Source organism: Falco cherrug, chromosome 2, assembly GCF_023634085.1.
Source record: "Falco cherrug isolate bFalChe1 chromosome 2, bFalChe1.pri, whole genome shotgun sequence".
Taxonomy (NCBI): Eukaryota; Metazoa; Chordata; class Aves; order Falconiformes; family Falconidae; genus Falco; species Falco cherrug.
In genome coordinates this window covers 102,850,432-102,867,308 of record NC_073698.1, presented here as the reverse complement: position 1 = coordinate 102,867,308, position 16,877 = coordinate 102,850,432, and the positions used below count along the sequence as shown (strand labels likewise).

The 16,877-nt window shown below is 39.9% G+C and overlaps 1 protein-coding gene across 2 annotated transcripts in view; it reads right to left on the bottom strand.

The window, feature by feature from the left end:
* APP (amyloid beta precursor protein) overlaps positions 1 to 16,877 on the bottom strand; it is a 229,420-nt gene that overhangs the window by 182,342 nt on the left and 30,201 nt on the right. The window lies entirely within an intron of this gene.

The following is a 16,877-nucleotide window of genomic DNA, read 5'->3' as shown; positions in this document are numbered from 1 at the left end:
TCAAACTGTTTTGAGGCCCAAAACTGTCCTCCTATCAACTTGGGCTCAACCTAGAACAACATGCATACCTGAGGCGTAATTACAGAAATTTAATTTTCCATACCTACTTGGCATACCAAGGGGAAGGGTTCGCTAACAATTAAAAAAAAATTAAGTTTTCCTCAAGCATTTTCTAAAAAAAACCCCACAAACCCCACCCAAACAACAACAAAACCCCACAAACAAACAAACACCAACACGCCACAATGTACCCTTTTTTCAAGCCCCTCTCTACTTCCTTTAGTATCATTCCTTGTAAAGATGGTGGGTTAAAAGCACCAGCTTCCACCTATGCTGTGCTTTGAATGAACCTTAAAATACAGTGGCTGGCGTGGTACCAAAATGGGACTACTGAAGGTCTAGCCCACAGCAAAGTATTAAGAATACCACCTAACATTAAAGTACCCACGCTTAAGACAGGCTGCCTGGCGTGCCTCCCCACCGCCTCCTGAGGCACGCTGCCCTCAGCACCCCGCTCCCTCCCTCCTCCTGTGCCCAATCACCCCTTGGGTACGGAGCCAAACACCAGAGCTGCCCTCAACCAGTTCCAAATTAAATGCAATCCTGGAACATCTGGGAGCTTCCTACCTGCATTTATAAACCAACTAAATCTTCCTCCCCCACAAACCTCAACATTGGTTTAAATGCCTCCTGTGGAACCACAGCATTAAGACAAATAAAGAGCTCTTTCAGTCCTCTTCCCTCTGGTGCAGCCAGCCTCAGAAGGTATAAGCTAAAAGTACTCACTTCAGTTTTACCATATAAGAAACACCACAAAAAACCAAATGTCCTCGTTGCGTTAGGTTTTTCAAGGGAAAAGCCAACAGCTCTCCATTGCCCCTCATGCTCCAAAGGAGCATGTTTAAACAAACACAAAAAACCTTCGTGAATTTTATATGCCTACAGTAATAAAAAGTATCACACCAAGAAACACTGCAGAAGTCAACACCTAACTACCCTAACGCATTACCTTACAACTCTAAGTTAAAATGCCATAATTAAACCAAGTATTTATTTTTTTGTATTTTTTTTTAGAGAGGAGGAGAGAATATTTTCCTGCCTGCTTTAAGATGTTAACATGTTACCACAATTTAGCTTAAAAATAAAGCATGAACACTGCTGGCAGAAATTTCCCTTTACTATTTCAGTTTCTCTTCTCCTGTGGAATGAATAAACTCTGTACAATGCAACAGTAAGCCATCACTGTCTTTCCACTAGGTAATGAGAGAATTTTCCAGTAACTGGGATGACACCTTGTCTGGCTTGTCTTGATCAATAAAACTATCACACGCTTACTCCTTCTAACATCTTCAGAAACTCTGGAGAGCATCTCAAACATGACACATCTATAACACATAATTGCAAAAAAAATCTTCCAAATTAATGAATTTCCCTCCCCTATAGATCCAACACAGCCCTATCAAAATTTTAATAAAACCAGAAGCAAGTCATTCCACAGGCAATGTGTGAATGTGAACTCTATTCACAGTCAGCTTCTCCAACTGAGATCTCTATTAAATTAATAAAGTACACAGCAGTCATACTGTGGCACATTTAAAATTTTTTTTCACTCAACATCATACATTGTAAATTTATGGAGATCTTGCCTTGTGGCTTTATAATAGGGAACTGTTTGGTATCCATAGCCAAGATGACAGCTAAAGCTGGGGGGGGGATAAAAGTGGCTGTTTACTTGGAGTACTATCAATTTAACTCTTAACATGACAACCTATGACTGTCTACTTATTATCTCATTCCCTTCAGAAAAAAATACGACATCTCCCAGCTTAATAATATTACCAGAGCAAGTCATGATCACATTTAGCTTTCTATATTTCGAGCAGACAGGGGCACACTAATGAACTGCTCAGCACCGCACTTCATCTTATTGATTAGGCCAGCTAAATGTTTCTAATCATAAAGAAATACTGGAGCAATTAACAGACACTGTAAACAGAACTAAAGCATTTAGATCATGATCATGAATAATTCAAATACTCAGCTTGTCAAGTTGAACTCTGTTAAGAGTGTCCTTAAAGCAAGGATAGTAGGTTAATGGATTTGTCTGTTGCATCTTAGCTGGAGATATAACACTGAGCTTTCAAATTAACTTTCTGTAAACAACCAGATTGGAAATAACACCTTTTTAAACAGTTTAGATCAGGGGAGGAGGACATTGAATTATTTAATGTCTGAAGGCAAGTGCTTGCTACCACAGTGCAGTCCTGGTGTTTAAACTGAAAGCCTCTCACCTTGAGTAATAAGCAGCAATTTTATACATTCCACTTTCAGCACGGTACCGGTGAGACTTGCAGTGACACTGTGAAGTTTTAACAGGAGAATAGACTCATTGTTGAGACAGCCTTTGTGTTATCTCCCTGCTCCTTCTATAAATATACCCCTAATTCAAGTTTTGTTGCCATTTGATATTTCATTTCTGAAGAAAGTAAGCAGCTGACCTGCTATGGCACTTCTTCCTATGAAAACTGGCAGCTGCCTGCTTGTCAAGAAATTACTCTTACTGCACAACCCACAAAACCAGCTAACATTGACGGAGGCTTTTCTGCAGAGATGATGGCCAAAAACACAACAGTCAAGCCTAGGAGCACTTTTTGATATGGTTACCTATATCCTACATTTAGAGCTTCTGCTGGGCCTTTTCACAGTACCTGAGCAAGACACCCCTATTAACAAGCGTATGACTAAAAGATTTCCCTTCACTCAGTTCTGCAAGCATATGCTTCACAGCATTGTTACTTCCATTTACCCAAGAGTGAATGTCACACACACAGTGACTGGCAGTTAATTCTAACATTAAAAAAAGGAAAACATAATTTTTTCAGATGGTTGGCCAAAACCCTACAGCTGCTGCATTAAGGACATATTGCAGTGTGTTCTTCTACATACTGTTTTTCTCTGCAATCATTCAGACTACAACAAAGTTTGCAGGAAAAAGCCAAAATCCATCAAGTTAAAAATCTGTTCCTGGTCCAAAACAGCTAATTATACTAAATAATAGGTAGTTAAGAAGAGTATTTCTGGTAAGTCATTTTCTGATTTCTCCCCATTTCTCTATGCAGCCCTCTACAGCAAGCCTATGTAACACAAAGCCCTTTGTTACTTACACCAGAGTCAAGCAGCAAATCAAAACCTGGTAGCAAGATGCACCACGCTGCCCTTCTTGCCTGTGCCCCATGACTGAACACAAGAGCATTCCCAAGGCACCTGCTGAAAAAGGTGCCTGGAAGAGATCAGTTCTCATAGCCTTGATTTTATGGAATCTATTTTAATCCAGGGGACATTCCTAAATTAAGAATAGTAAGGTAAGAAATTAATTCAAGAAAGCATTGTTGTAATTTAGTTTTTATAAGGCTGATTGATAAGAGAGGATGAAACCCAAGAAACACACAAAGCCTCTCAGGCTCCTTTGGTCCGGACTGGTGCTGGTGGGGCTCTCCAACAGTTACTGTCCATGCCTCCTCTCAAACCTGGGGGTCTCTCCCACCTACACAAATCTCAGTTTTATAAACACTTCAGGAGTTCCTTATGTTTTAAAATGCTCATTATGACAAGTAACCCTGAGCCGGTAAGGCCTGCATGCCAATTTCCAACCCTGCAACATCGTTCTGCTCAGGTGTTCAGCACGGCATCCATTGGTAGGAAAAAGCACAAAAAAAACCCAGTGAAGCAAGGGACAGTAACAAAGTTATTGCACACCATTTCACCTCTCACACAAACGTTCAGAAGTGTTCACCTCCGACATGCTCACCTGCCTGTCTTGTGTGTTTATACAGATCTTCCACCTTCAGCTCTCATGGCAGCCTCTGACAGGGAATTTTGCCCCTCCCAAAGTTAACAGCTCTTATAACTAAATGATGAAAACTTCTCCAGCTGATTTACTTGAAGCACCTCTAGGCTATGCTGCCATGTGAAAACTAAGCTTCACCCAACACTGCAACTATATTTTCACTAGGATGGTGCTAGAAAAGATTTCCAGGGAATGAAAGGTGGGCTAGAAACTGCTGGTGAGTCTATTCTGAGATCTCCAGGTAAGCAACCAAGTGTCACTTACGTATTGCATATTACACCAAGAGAAAGAAACAATTCAGCTTTCTCCCTTCCCATCGAGTTTGTACTGGAAGCCTCAAGCATCACAGCACTTGGGGAAGAAACACAGTTTGGTTTTCTCCCCAGGGACTGCATTGTGACAATGCTTCGCTATTAAAGCCAAGCCAAAAATAAAAGATTAAACTTAGCTGAGATAACGAGTTTCAAGAGAGGTCTCTAGTCTGCAAAAGTTACTGATAACATAAAGCCAATGAATTATTGCCGATTTTAACAGAAGCATCCAACAGCAGTTTCATCACAAAGGGGACTGAACAATGGGGAGGAAGTCACGGAGCAGCACTTGCTTTAAAACACATATGCTTAGGAAGATGAAAAACAACTCAAAAAAAAGGCAGGAGAGTGAAATGAGAGTAAAACTAGATGCAGTAATAAGCAATTTGTCCCATACATGCTGTTGTAACATGAATTCATGAAACACTGGTTACATCAAAAGTATATCCAGCTAATGTACGTCAGTTGGTGAAGAATTTTATGTATCATTCAAGTTTGGTTTTTTTTTCCACAGCCAAGGGTTTAATTATTTCCATTCCCTCCCTGCCAAGAATAATTATCTGCATTACAATGCAATTAAATAATCAAGTGCACCGATCTACACAGATAAGCAGCTTCTATACAGTAATGCTGAACAACATAAAGCTACAGTCCAGTTTGTTACAATAACGCCTGCAGTGGCAAATCTCTCCTCGACTAATCCTAAAGCTCTCAGGCAGATTAGTCTCCCAAAGAATAATTCATGCGACACAAATTACATTAACAGCAACTATTTGCTTTATTAGTATTCTGCAAAAGTAAAAACTCCAAGCATATTCATGAAACTGTAATCACATATTATTTTGCCTGTTTTGCATATGACCTCGAAGAAATAGCATGTGCTTTTTTTCCTGCCTCTTGGCAAATCATTAAATAACAGTTAGACCAATTAGCACGCTGTCTCAAGGTTACTCCAAAAGTTATGCTGGGATTTTCACAGTATATCCAGTTTTCAAAGACCAATCAAAATACTACTCATCACTCTTACAAGACATCTGGATCAGAAATCAATTTCTAGAATGGGAACTACCTAAATGTGAAAAATGACAACTACAGGATTCTGAAAAACATTACCTTAATTGATCATACACTACTTAGAGCTCTATATAAATACATTAGTCTAGTATGTCACAAGACATTCAACACCAGCCTGACATTTTTGATACAGAAAACAAAATTATTAAGTTGTTAGACATGTTTTAATTATTAACTTTCAAAAGTGAAGTAAGGGTACAAGTTCTGAAAGAAAGGCTCGATGGCCATGGTAATGCTCAGTGCTACAGCAGGTTCTCCCTCAAAGAGTTTTACCATTTCAGAGGTCTGTCTTCCAGTCGCAAGACTCATTTCACCTCCACTTGTGTACATCTTCCTGCATGCTCCTATGTCATGCTTCCTTCTTATGAGCAGCTAAATGCTGAAGTGCTTAAAAATATTATTTGACAGTAAAGAAATGTAAAATACCTTTCAAGTACAGACTTTCAGTATTTTGCCTACTCTCAAAAGAGAAAGCACAATAAGAACTCATTCTTTAGGTGAGGATACAAAAAAAAAAAAAAATCCAATCAACACTGAAGACTGGTATGAGAAGACAACTCTGGAAGAGAAAGCCCACTGGGTAACTGCTTATTGGTGATAACTGCTTTGGATAAGGAAAGAAGAGGGATATAATTCAGCTGTTTTCCCACCAGACTGTGTCAAAGAAGTATTTACAAAACTGGTCATATTAGGACAACACAAGATAAACCCTAGCAAAGCCACCTGAATGACACTGTTTAATTACTGGAGGCTGTATTTGAAAATAAGTGTGTCGTGGAATTTTTCTGTTTGTTTTGTGAGGCAAAACAGTTATTCCAAGTATTTATTTGATGACAAAATGTCAACTTAAATACAACACAGAAAAAAAATAAGGCATCATGCAAGCATTAAAAGACTTCCCATGTTAAGATGTAGTACAGAGATGCCTCTGCCTTCCCCTCTTCCAACCCTGGTAACTCAACACATCTATTTAAGGAGAGATTCAAAGGGTCTTTAGTGCACCTGTGCACTCCACATCCACATCGCATGTGGATGCCATTTATATGATTTCCGAGACACTCAAAAAGGATTTTGGTAGCAGAGTACAGAGGACTGAAAGAAGTTTAGCTAATTGCAAATTCTTTTTTTTTTTTTAAATAAATTTAGCAAAAAAAAGTTTAGAGATTTTTAGCTCGTTACCATTTCATCTTAATATCAAAAGACCTTTTCCTACCAAGCACCATTGTTTAAGACAGAAAGCATAGCCTTCTCCCCATCCACTTTTCCTGTCATTGCTTTCTGCAGTTACAGAAGTAATTAGTGTATTTGCTAACAGTTCTCCATAATCCCTATTTCAACACCAAGTGTTGGCTTTGTTCACAGCCAAAGCTATCCTCAGAAAACATAGGCTGCAAGGTTTTACCCTCAAGAGGTTTTCCATCAAGGGACCAAAGTAAACACAACTTCCTCCAGATAGCTCTGCTATTAACTTATAATTAATGACAACAACATAATATGAAAATAAGCATCAAACCTTGTATGTGCTATTATGAAACATCAAAACATCAAAAAAACATTCTCCAGAGGTTCCCAAGACTGCTTCTATGACTTAGGTTGTTTTATGCTGCAAACACTAACCTGAAGCCACTTTCATAAGGCTTCAAAGTGTATTTAATTTGTATTAATTGTTTCATTTGCAATTACTTTCAAGGAGAGGCCATTCAATAACAAGCTCCATATCTATAACCTATTCAAGAACAACAAATGCTCTCGTTTTAGGAAACAATTAAAATAACTCCTCCCTGCTTTCCATTTTTAACACTAACACCAGTTCCAGCCCTTCAACCGAGAAGTCAATGACTACAGTTGTAAGGTTTAACAGCTTCTGATGAGAATTATATATATATATATATATTTATATATATATATAAAGGGGTTCAAATATTGTGAAGAATTAAGCATACTCAAGTAACACATCACCCTTCCAACCCATGCCTGTGCTTCCTCCAAACTTTATACCACATTCAGGTTGAAATTTGAGGTTTCTTGGTAATTGGTAACTAAAGTGGCATGAATTTGCATGCAATGCAGTTTGCTTCCTCTATGACTATTAATATAAGAAATTTTATCTTTGAAGTGGGGCTGCTCATAGCTATTTTTTCCTGCAAAGAATAGAGGTAAAAATAAAGTAAGTGTTGAAGGGCTCTCTGCTTGACACATTTGCTGAGCAAAACATGAGATAACCTTGTTATCCCCAGTGGAAAGACCAAGTTTCTTCCACCGGACTATGTCTGGTTTGCTGCACCCTACAAGTGCAGAGCACTGCTCAATTCCAAAAGTCTACAGTTCAAACCAGGCAAAGACCATGCTAATACAGGCTTGTGTTACCAGACAAATCCATGGGTTCTTTCATGTTGGTTAACCATCAACTTTACCACAGAGTGTAGCGGAATACAGACTGCCAGACTTCCCATTTAAGCTGTAAACTACCAGTTGTCCTCCTAGTTTTGTTAGGTATCTACACAGAACACAAATGTATTACAGACTACTTATATTTAAAAACCTGCTCGTGTAGGCAAGTAATGAAAAACTATCTTCCTTTCTTATAAATGCAATAAGGACCAAAAAAAAAAAAAAATTAAATAAAGCAACCAAAATAGAAAAGGAAAAATTGCCAAATTGTCTCCCCACAACTTTAAGATGGCTCTGTGTCAAAACCAAGAAAAATTTTCCATCACCCAACTTCTCCTTAGAGACAAACAGTGTTGCAAGACTAAGAGGTTGTCAAAATCAACATGAATAATTTAGAAACAGTATTTTATTGTATAATGTTAATATAGAAACAGCAGCAGCAATTATCGTCAACAGCCTACAGAAATAGGTCAAAAAACATTTTACTGATTGCTCAGTAAAATTGCTCTGTACGGTTTCTCCCTCCTGAAAGATAAATGTTTCTGGCAAAGAGTAATGAGAAAGGCCACATCCCTAAACTACTTCCCCTGAGAAGACCCGCATCTCCTTTACAAAAGGCCATCAGCTTTGGAGAAGCTCAACCACCCTGTGAACTAAAAGGCATCTGAAATTTGGCTGACGAACAGACTCCATTGAAGAGGTCCTGCAAAATCAGAGATGTTTATTTGCCCTTACCATAACATATTTAACCCAAGTGTAAATACTTGTGTGCAGTTGTCCTGACTTGCTTCATAAACAGTGATGCCAAAAAGTCATCACAACAACACACCACTCACCTCTCCACAGCAGCTCAAGGATCGCCTGCTCCACAAATATATTAAGAGCAAGTCTGTCTCCAAGGCTGCAGAGGCAGCAATAGTATCCTCAAAATTCTCTCCTGGCAGCCAGCCATTCTCCTTACCTGTACCCTTCGCAAGGTCCCGAGGCATATGTTGTAATTATTGCATGCGTCTTAGTTCTAACGCTTCCGTCAGGTCATGTTCCAAGTACCAGCAGAGCGCTACCTGAATCCAGGCCCAGGCATCTGTCTACCCTGAAATCAAAGTATCAAAACCAAACCAAAAATACGCCAGGACTAAGCGCTGAGTTTACACAGCTATCTCATGGAGCAACTGGGAGGTAAGCAGTCCACTCCCCAAAGAGCTAAGCAACCCAGCAACCAGCTGCTTACGAGAGATACTTGCAAAACTTCAGGACAAATTTTATTATCATATCTGTAATGAAGAACAGACCTACATACACAGTGCAAACACACCCCCAAGAGGGGAGGGATTTCCACAGCTAGGGCCCCTGGAAACACTAGCAAGCAACAGAGAGACCGCAAGAGCAGTAAAATTCTTGCTCATGTGCAGAGCCTGTCCAGCTTCACCATGCAAATATTTTCATGCTCCTGTGACAGAGACTAAACCCCAAATTTAGCTACAGAAATCTCTGAACATGGTCGTAAACAAGGGACGTACTGGGGGCTGGGGTGGGGGAGGGGGTGGTCCAGCAGTATTCCTAGCAAGTCAGATAAGGTAGATTTTTGTTTCAGCTACATGAACATAATAAAAAGACATTCATCCACAACCAAGTGCAGTATCAAGAGTTTCTTACTCACCGCCAGCACTACAGAGCCCCCTACCAGCAATGTGGCTGCTTCCAAAAAAATCCCTAAAATCCACCCTCCCAACTTTCAAGTTCAGTGCCTTCATTAAAGATGTTAAGGTGCTTGAATGCATCCAGGAGGGCAACAAAGTTGGTGAAGGGGCTGAAAAGCACGTTCTATGAGGAGTGGCAAAGGACTCTGGAATTCTCTAGCTTGGAGAGGAGGCAGCTGCAGGAGACCTCATTGCTCCCTGCAGCTTCCTGAGGAGGGGAAGCAGAGAGGGAGGTGCTGAGTTGTTCTCCCTGGTGTCCAGTGATAGGGCACATGGGAACGGTTCAAAGCTGCACCAGGGCAGGCTTAGACCAGACGCTAGGAAGCATTTCTTTACCGGGGGTGGTCAAACACGGCAACAGGCTTCCTAGAGAGGTGGTCAATGCCCCAAGCCTGGCGGTGTTCAGGAGGTGTTTGGGCAATGCCCCAATATATAAGATGTTTTAACTTTTGGTCAGCCCTGAATTGGTCAGGCAGTTGGACTAGATGATCATTGTAGGGCCCTTCCAACTGAAATAATCCATTCTAGTCTAACCTCTACATAACTTTGGTCTTAACCAGACCAGCAGCACAAGCAGATTGATATGCACGATGATGTCCCCCCTGCCTTCAGTGATGCACAACAGGGGAATGGGCACAACACTGACAGACCCAGCTAGCTCTCTTTCTTAAGAGTCCATAGTCAAATTCATTGATTTTTCAATTAGCCATCAATGTAACAGTAACTGAAAACCCTTATGCCTACCAGATCTCCCCAGCCTGCAGGTACCTCCACATGGTTTAGTCTCATTTTATTACAAAAACTGCCGTTTTGGCAGGAAGAAAAATAATGACAAGCAGGGTGACCAATATTATCCAAGACTGGAATGACTTTCAGGAAAACATTTAAATCTAGTGCAGCACCAACACTTAACATACACACGCCCCAGGGGGGGGAAAAAAAAAAAAAAAAAAACCCCACACAAAAAACCACCAGCAAAATTTTACAAGCCAAATAAAAAGTAGAAGTAAAAAAAAGAGATGATCTTGCTCCCAAGCTGTTCATTTAGATTTTGAATTTTGAAACAGTCTTGAAAGAAGTGTTTAATGAGACTGATAAATAAGACAATTGTTATGATTTCTTTTGGTATGCCTACCCATGCACAAATGCCATCATACTGCATTTAAATCTCATCAACTGAAAGTCTGTCATTATGCCAAAACAAACTTAAGGCTGTTTTTCAGAACCAAACTAAGGTTTTGCACTGAAATAATTCACTGTAAACCATCTAACTCCAGCATTGTATTTTCTATTCCAGCTCTCAGCACCACCACCACTTATTTAATCTTAAATAAATACATGAAATAGAAGAAAGAGTGTATTTCACAGCAACACAAGACTACAGAACTATTCCAAGCTCAGTAATAATTTCTACACTCCTATTATACCCACAAAATTCACTCCTGTAAAACTGAAACTACAAGATGAGAGCAAATACACCAAAAGCGCCCCAAGTAAGGTATAGTTTTTATTTATATTAAAGCACCTTTTCCTTGGAAAAGGGTACCCTAAGATGGCATAAGTTATATTTTAAACCATTTCAACGCATGTGTAGCTAGGAAGGATGTGAAAAGGAGAACTACTATATGCAGAGCCAGACTCCATACCATGAAAAAAATTTAAATTGTATCTGTCAGGTCAAAAGCTTGAGGAATAATCACAGTTCAACAAATTTGATAAACAACAAGTTAACATTTGAGCAATGTCAGTTTCTCAAATGAACTATATCACTCAAATGTCAGTGCTCTGTAATTTATTGACTTATTTTAAAAAGAATAGCAGTCTTCAGTTTTCAGAAATCCATCTGAAATAGCTGTTGACTTTCAGATAGCTTCACATCTCATTCATCACATTTCCAGCACCTCACTCACTTAAGCATCCCATGGAAGAAGAACTCTTCTGTGTAATACCTTCACTTCTTTTTTTTATGTGATTTATTTTTTCAACTTTTCCTGCTAAAACCGGGCTACAAAAGGATAGTTTGTAAGAGGATGATATTCCATTTGAGGGATTTTTACATCTTACCTCCATTCTATAAGATTTATTAGTACTCAACTTCTCACAGAATCTTTATCTTTAATTTAGAGGCATTTTGAAGAAGGAAAAGTTATTCAAATTACCTCTTCAGCACTGATTTTATTCTTTTTAGATCCTATATGGGATGCCCATATGGGCAAATCAGGACACTGTTTACAGTACAGTCCCAGAGCAGATGAAAATACGAATTCAAGCACCTCTGTTTAAATGTTTGGACTTGTAACTTCCTAAATAAATAATAATAAAAACTTTAAAACAGTTTGAAAACCAGAATACTCAAGTTGCGCTTCCAAGCTTGACTCTTACATGACTGATTTATTACACAGTACTAACACCCTACATTTTTTACAACATAATAAAGTGAGTTAAAGTATGTAATGCACCTGAGTTTTCCTGAAAGAAACTTCCTTGAAACTTCCTGATTTGGAAAATCCTGTAGGCTTGCATTGTTTTCCTACTGTAGAAAGACAACAATAATCTAAACCTACAGAATTATTACTGCAGTGGAGGAAATGCAGCGCATTTTGTAAGCTACTCCAAGAAGGAGCAGAAGATGCAACCCATTTGCTCAGCAGATTTTTCTTGCGTTACAGCCTGAACAAACCCTTATCTAGCCAAGCAGAAATTCACCATGGCCAAAAGACCTGAACTTTTTCTTGTGAAACAGGGCTCCCACCCTCCATGCCCTGAATTTCAAAGGAAGGTCTGAGGTTGGTATTTTATTCTCATTATTATTTATTTTGCATACAGTTTGTTATCCACCTTCAACACAGAGGCACAGCCTACACTACTGAAGTAAATTAACATGTTGCTTATGTTAGTCTGCTCACTGTGCAGGATGGTATCCTCCTCTGCTGCCACTTGGCTGAACCACAAACATCTGAACTGAGCCATGTGAGAAGTCTGATGTAACTCACTAGTTTTAACATGAAGTGTTTCAGCTATTTTGCACTGTTACAGCACTCCATACATACATGCCAAAGGTCCTCTCGCCTTCGTTTTATGCGGAACTATTCTCTGCCCCAGCAGCGAGCTTGTGACTCAGTGTCTTCTCTGCAAGTTGTCCGACTGGCTGGCTTACTAAAATTATTATTGTAAGTAAAAATAATGATTTCCCAGTTTCATTCCACAAAATGTGAAGATGAATTAACAAGATATTTCTGGCATTAGCTGACTTTAACCATCAGTGAGTCCTCACCTTGCCAAACACCACCTGCTACAAGGAAGAACAGGTCCTAAGTTCCTTCCTGAGCTACTATTTATGCTACCCAAAATGCCACCACGTCTCTAATTAGACAAACAGGTTTTTAGCTCACAAAAACATCAACATGAGCAACCCAGAAGGAACTAATCTGTCAACACGAGGATTAAACAACATAGCAAGTTACCTGGATTACTTTCAAGGCATGTACAGAAGCCTGATACTAGTAGCCATATGACAGAGTCAAATAGATGGCTGACAGATTTTGATTGATTTTGGGTTGAATTGAAGGTCTAGTCCTCCATAGAAATGTATGAAGTTCTACCTCTCCAGAACAGCAATACTGTGATAAAGGGATTAATACATTACTAGATATCCCATGCTGAAACAGATCGTGCCCTGGATCTGGTTTTAGGGTACTTGAGTCACCCATTACTGCGGGGTGGGTGGGGGTGTGTGTAGGGGGGCGGGGGAATCATACCCAAACCCTACTGTCCCACTAGAGAGACAAGCTTTACCTACATCACTGTGCAGCCAGCTGCTCTTTTTTGAGCATCTACTCCACGTTCAGTATAGGGTTTTGTAATAAAAATTGCAAGTGTTACGATTTTTTTCCTGATAATCATGTTGCACTTCAGAAAGAAATTCTGGCTTTCAACCTCTGATGCTATGCCCAACTCTTACTTTCACCAAAATGAAGCCACTTCTCCATCTCTCCGCTTTCTGGCTCTAGTAGACAGAGACAGCTTGCTTAACTTCATCCACCACACCAAAACAAAACCAAAACCATTATTACTGTACACATAAAATATTAATGCTAAAAATCTAAGTAGTAAAGAAACAGACTTTCAGAAGTGCGTTACAGAAAAAGGCAGAGGATTCTATAGCTTTGGAAAGAACCACAATGTTCTGTCATTCTCTCAACAGGGCACATTTCATGTTTCTCCACTACAATCTGCACTTTGCATAATTTTTTACTCATTAAAATGTACGACACGCACAATACACATGAACTTCATGTCATGGTGCTAATACTCAAAACCAAGAACCTCTTCCTTCCCAGAACTTGCAAGCAAGAAACAGAAGGAAGGAAAAAGAACAAGCAGATGAAGGCAAAGGGAAGTCCTCACAAAAACAACCCTACAGGCTTTGTTCAGCAGGCTAGGTAATAGTAATACCAAAAATTATGGGTCACGGCACAAACTGTCCCTTTAGCAGGGATCACTCAACAAGTTTATACATACCCTCCGCACAATCGCCATAGACACACAAAGGCAAATCATATAAGCCAGGAGACTTAACCTTATCGGAAATAATAAACCAAAGGAGTTACTGGCTTGACACCACAAGCCAGTTATTCTACAGAACGCAACTCTTCTGCTCGAAAAACTAAGCAAAACCGCCTAAAACTGGACTTAAGAGAATTCAGTCAGCCTCAAATCAAATACACTTCCGATGATACAAGAACCAGAGAGAAAAATAATTACGATAAACCTACAACTTCCCAAAATCCGTTATGCAATTCAAGACAAAAAAACCCCAACAATTAATACACAGGAAGCAATATGGGACATGAGAAAAAAACCCTCCAAGCTACCCAATACATGAAGGCCAGTGTCACAAAGTACATTACTTTTTTGATTTGTGCATTTATATTTTCAAACCCTACCTGTGGCTTCCTACAGCAACTGTTTTTTGTGCCTAAAAGAAAAGTATGTTTAAAGACACAGCCTTCATCCAAATTCTTCCACTGATGGTCTTTGCAAAAAGCCTTCAGTGTTCTGAACGTTGACACAGAAAAGACAGCAGAGTATCCTGTTGATGTTCCCACTCTTTCCTATTTGCAATAAATACTACCACCTTGGCTTACGGATTTTTGATCTTATGGAGCACTATGGACTACCTGGAGTATTGCTTAGGTCGGGGGGGGAAGACTAGATACTGTAAGTCCAAGGACTTTCTTCCAGCATGGTATTCTTATAATAACTGTCTAGTAATGCAGCAGTAGATATCTCATGCAAATTTAGTTATGCACAACTTTGAAACATGAGAAAAGTTGCACCAGACAGCTCTTGCTTTTTCACAAGATGACATGCTGTTATTATGGTTAAGGAAGCTTGCACAGCTGCCCCACACACAGATAAGGACACAGAGTAACTGATTGAAGAGGTGCACCAGATGCCAAAATTCAGAATGGGAGTTTCTTGTTTCTTTAACTATATACACTAAGGACTCCAGGAGTCCTCTGCTAGGTTCACTTACTAACAGCAGCGGCTCTCAATCTTGACAACCGTGAGAAGAGATGCTCACATGCATTTCATTTGAAGGGTTATGAGAAGTACTGCATTCAAGAGCAGCACCCTTAAAGGCTATTTTAAATTCACAGCAATTGCATTTAACAGACTTCTACAGAAGAGGTTAAGATGAACTCTGAGTCACTTTTCAGATCCTCAAATGATGCTGATAAATGAGATTATTCATTGTTAACTATTGTTATTAGATATGAGAGAACTGATCCAAATAAGATGACATAATAAAGACGAAGTGCTGTTTCCTTACCAATAAGTAGAAGAAAATCACCACAGATCATTAAGTATAAAAAACCCAAAAGCATTAGTGAGGGCTTTCTTTGGAGAGGGGAGGAATGTCTGGTTTCTTTAATCATGTTGGAACCACATACTTTGACACAAACACACACTCACTTTTCAATACCTCCATTACATTATTGCTATTTTAAATACATAAAACCTTCAAACGGTGGCTTACTTGTGGCGATTTTTTATTTGTTGTCTAAATGAGTCATCTGAAAGATCAATATAACATCATGCTTTTTAAAACTCAGCAGCTGTGGCATCTTGATAACCATCACCACAAACGAAGAAACAATACTATGCTTTCCCACCTCCCACTTGTTTTATTGAGATGTAATAAGAACGAGTTATACCATGAAAGATGTCACACAGTCTCCAGTGTCAAAGGGGAAGAATAATCTGTATTTGGTTACTGAGCCTGAAGCTCTGCTACAGAAAGGCCCCCTGAACACTAATGATGCCCCGTAAGGGGAGTACAGGAGGAAACCAGCATGTAACAGAGAAACAAGTATGATGGCCATCAACTTTTACTTAAGATTAGCCAGGTCACAACGTACCGTGAAACCAGAAGGAACATTTGTTTTATTTCATTTGATGCAACACCTAAGGACTCTAAGCAGGGATGCTAACGCCTCATGGGGAATTTGACCAGAGTACTAGGTGTAGAGCACAACTTGTACACAAGCTATCCATGACCCAAACAACTACACAAAGTGGCAGCACATAACAGATTATTTCTCCTCCAGTTCTCCTCACAGATATATATGCAGATATTAAAAATCTTATGACCTACATTGACAAAACAGTTGCCCCAAGCTGCAATACAGCCTCTTCTCTGGATACTTTTCCTCTTCTGAAGAATGGGTTCTCTGAAAGTTGCACACATTCGTTTTCACACTCTCAGTCTCGGGCAAGGAACCTTTAAATCTGCTATGCCTTATACAACTAGGTTTCACTTGTTATGCTGAGAGGTTGAAAGAAACTGCACCACTAAAAATACAGCAGAAAAAAATGCAGCTGACATCACATATTACCTTAAAACCCTGCTGTTATTCCATGTACAGGCTAAGACATTCTAGAGCAGCCTACAGCTGCCTTCCCATTTCCTACCTTCAGAAGACTCCCTATTTGCAGCACTGTTCAGTTGCTGAAAGAAGCAGCAACTCAGATTACCAGCCACAATAACTTTAGCAGAATTCCTTGAAAACGCCAAGGTGAAGTAAGAAAAGAGTAAAAAGATGACCTGAAAGTGCATCACGGAGCTGAATGTCCACGTAAGGAAGTCTCCAGCCTCTCCAGCCTTGAGACCATCTCAAGCACTACCTTCACACAGAAAGTCACCGAGAATTGCCTAGTGCTTTCAACCCAAGCTAGCTGAAAAGGTCAGCAACTTGTGCTGCAGTTTGGAGTCCTTCTCCTTCCAGGTGGTAACTGCCGCCTCCCAGCCACAGACAAGCCCGACAGCTATAAGCAAGCTGCCTTCCCCCAGCAATCCCCTTCCAGCCCACGAGCTCGGGAAGGCAGGCACAGCTTCCCAGCATTTGCTGACACATCAGGAGGGTTCAGCTTAAAACAGCAGAGCAGCAGCACAGTTTTTAGCTCCAGAAGGGCTGGTGACACACAGGAGAGGACACAGCAGCTCCCTTCCTTGTGCCCTGCCTAGGCTTAGCCAGGCTAAGCGTTTAT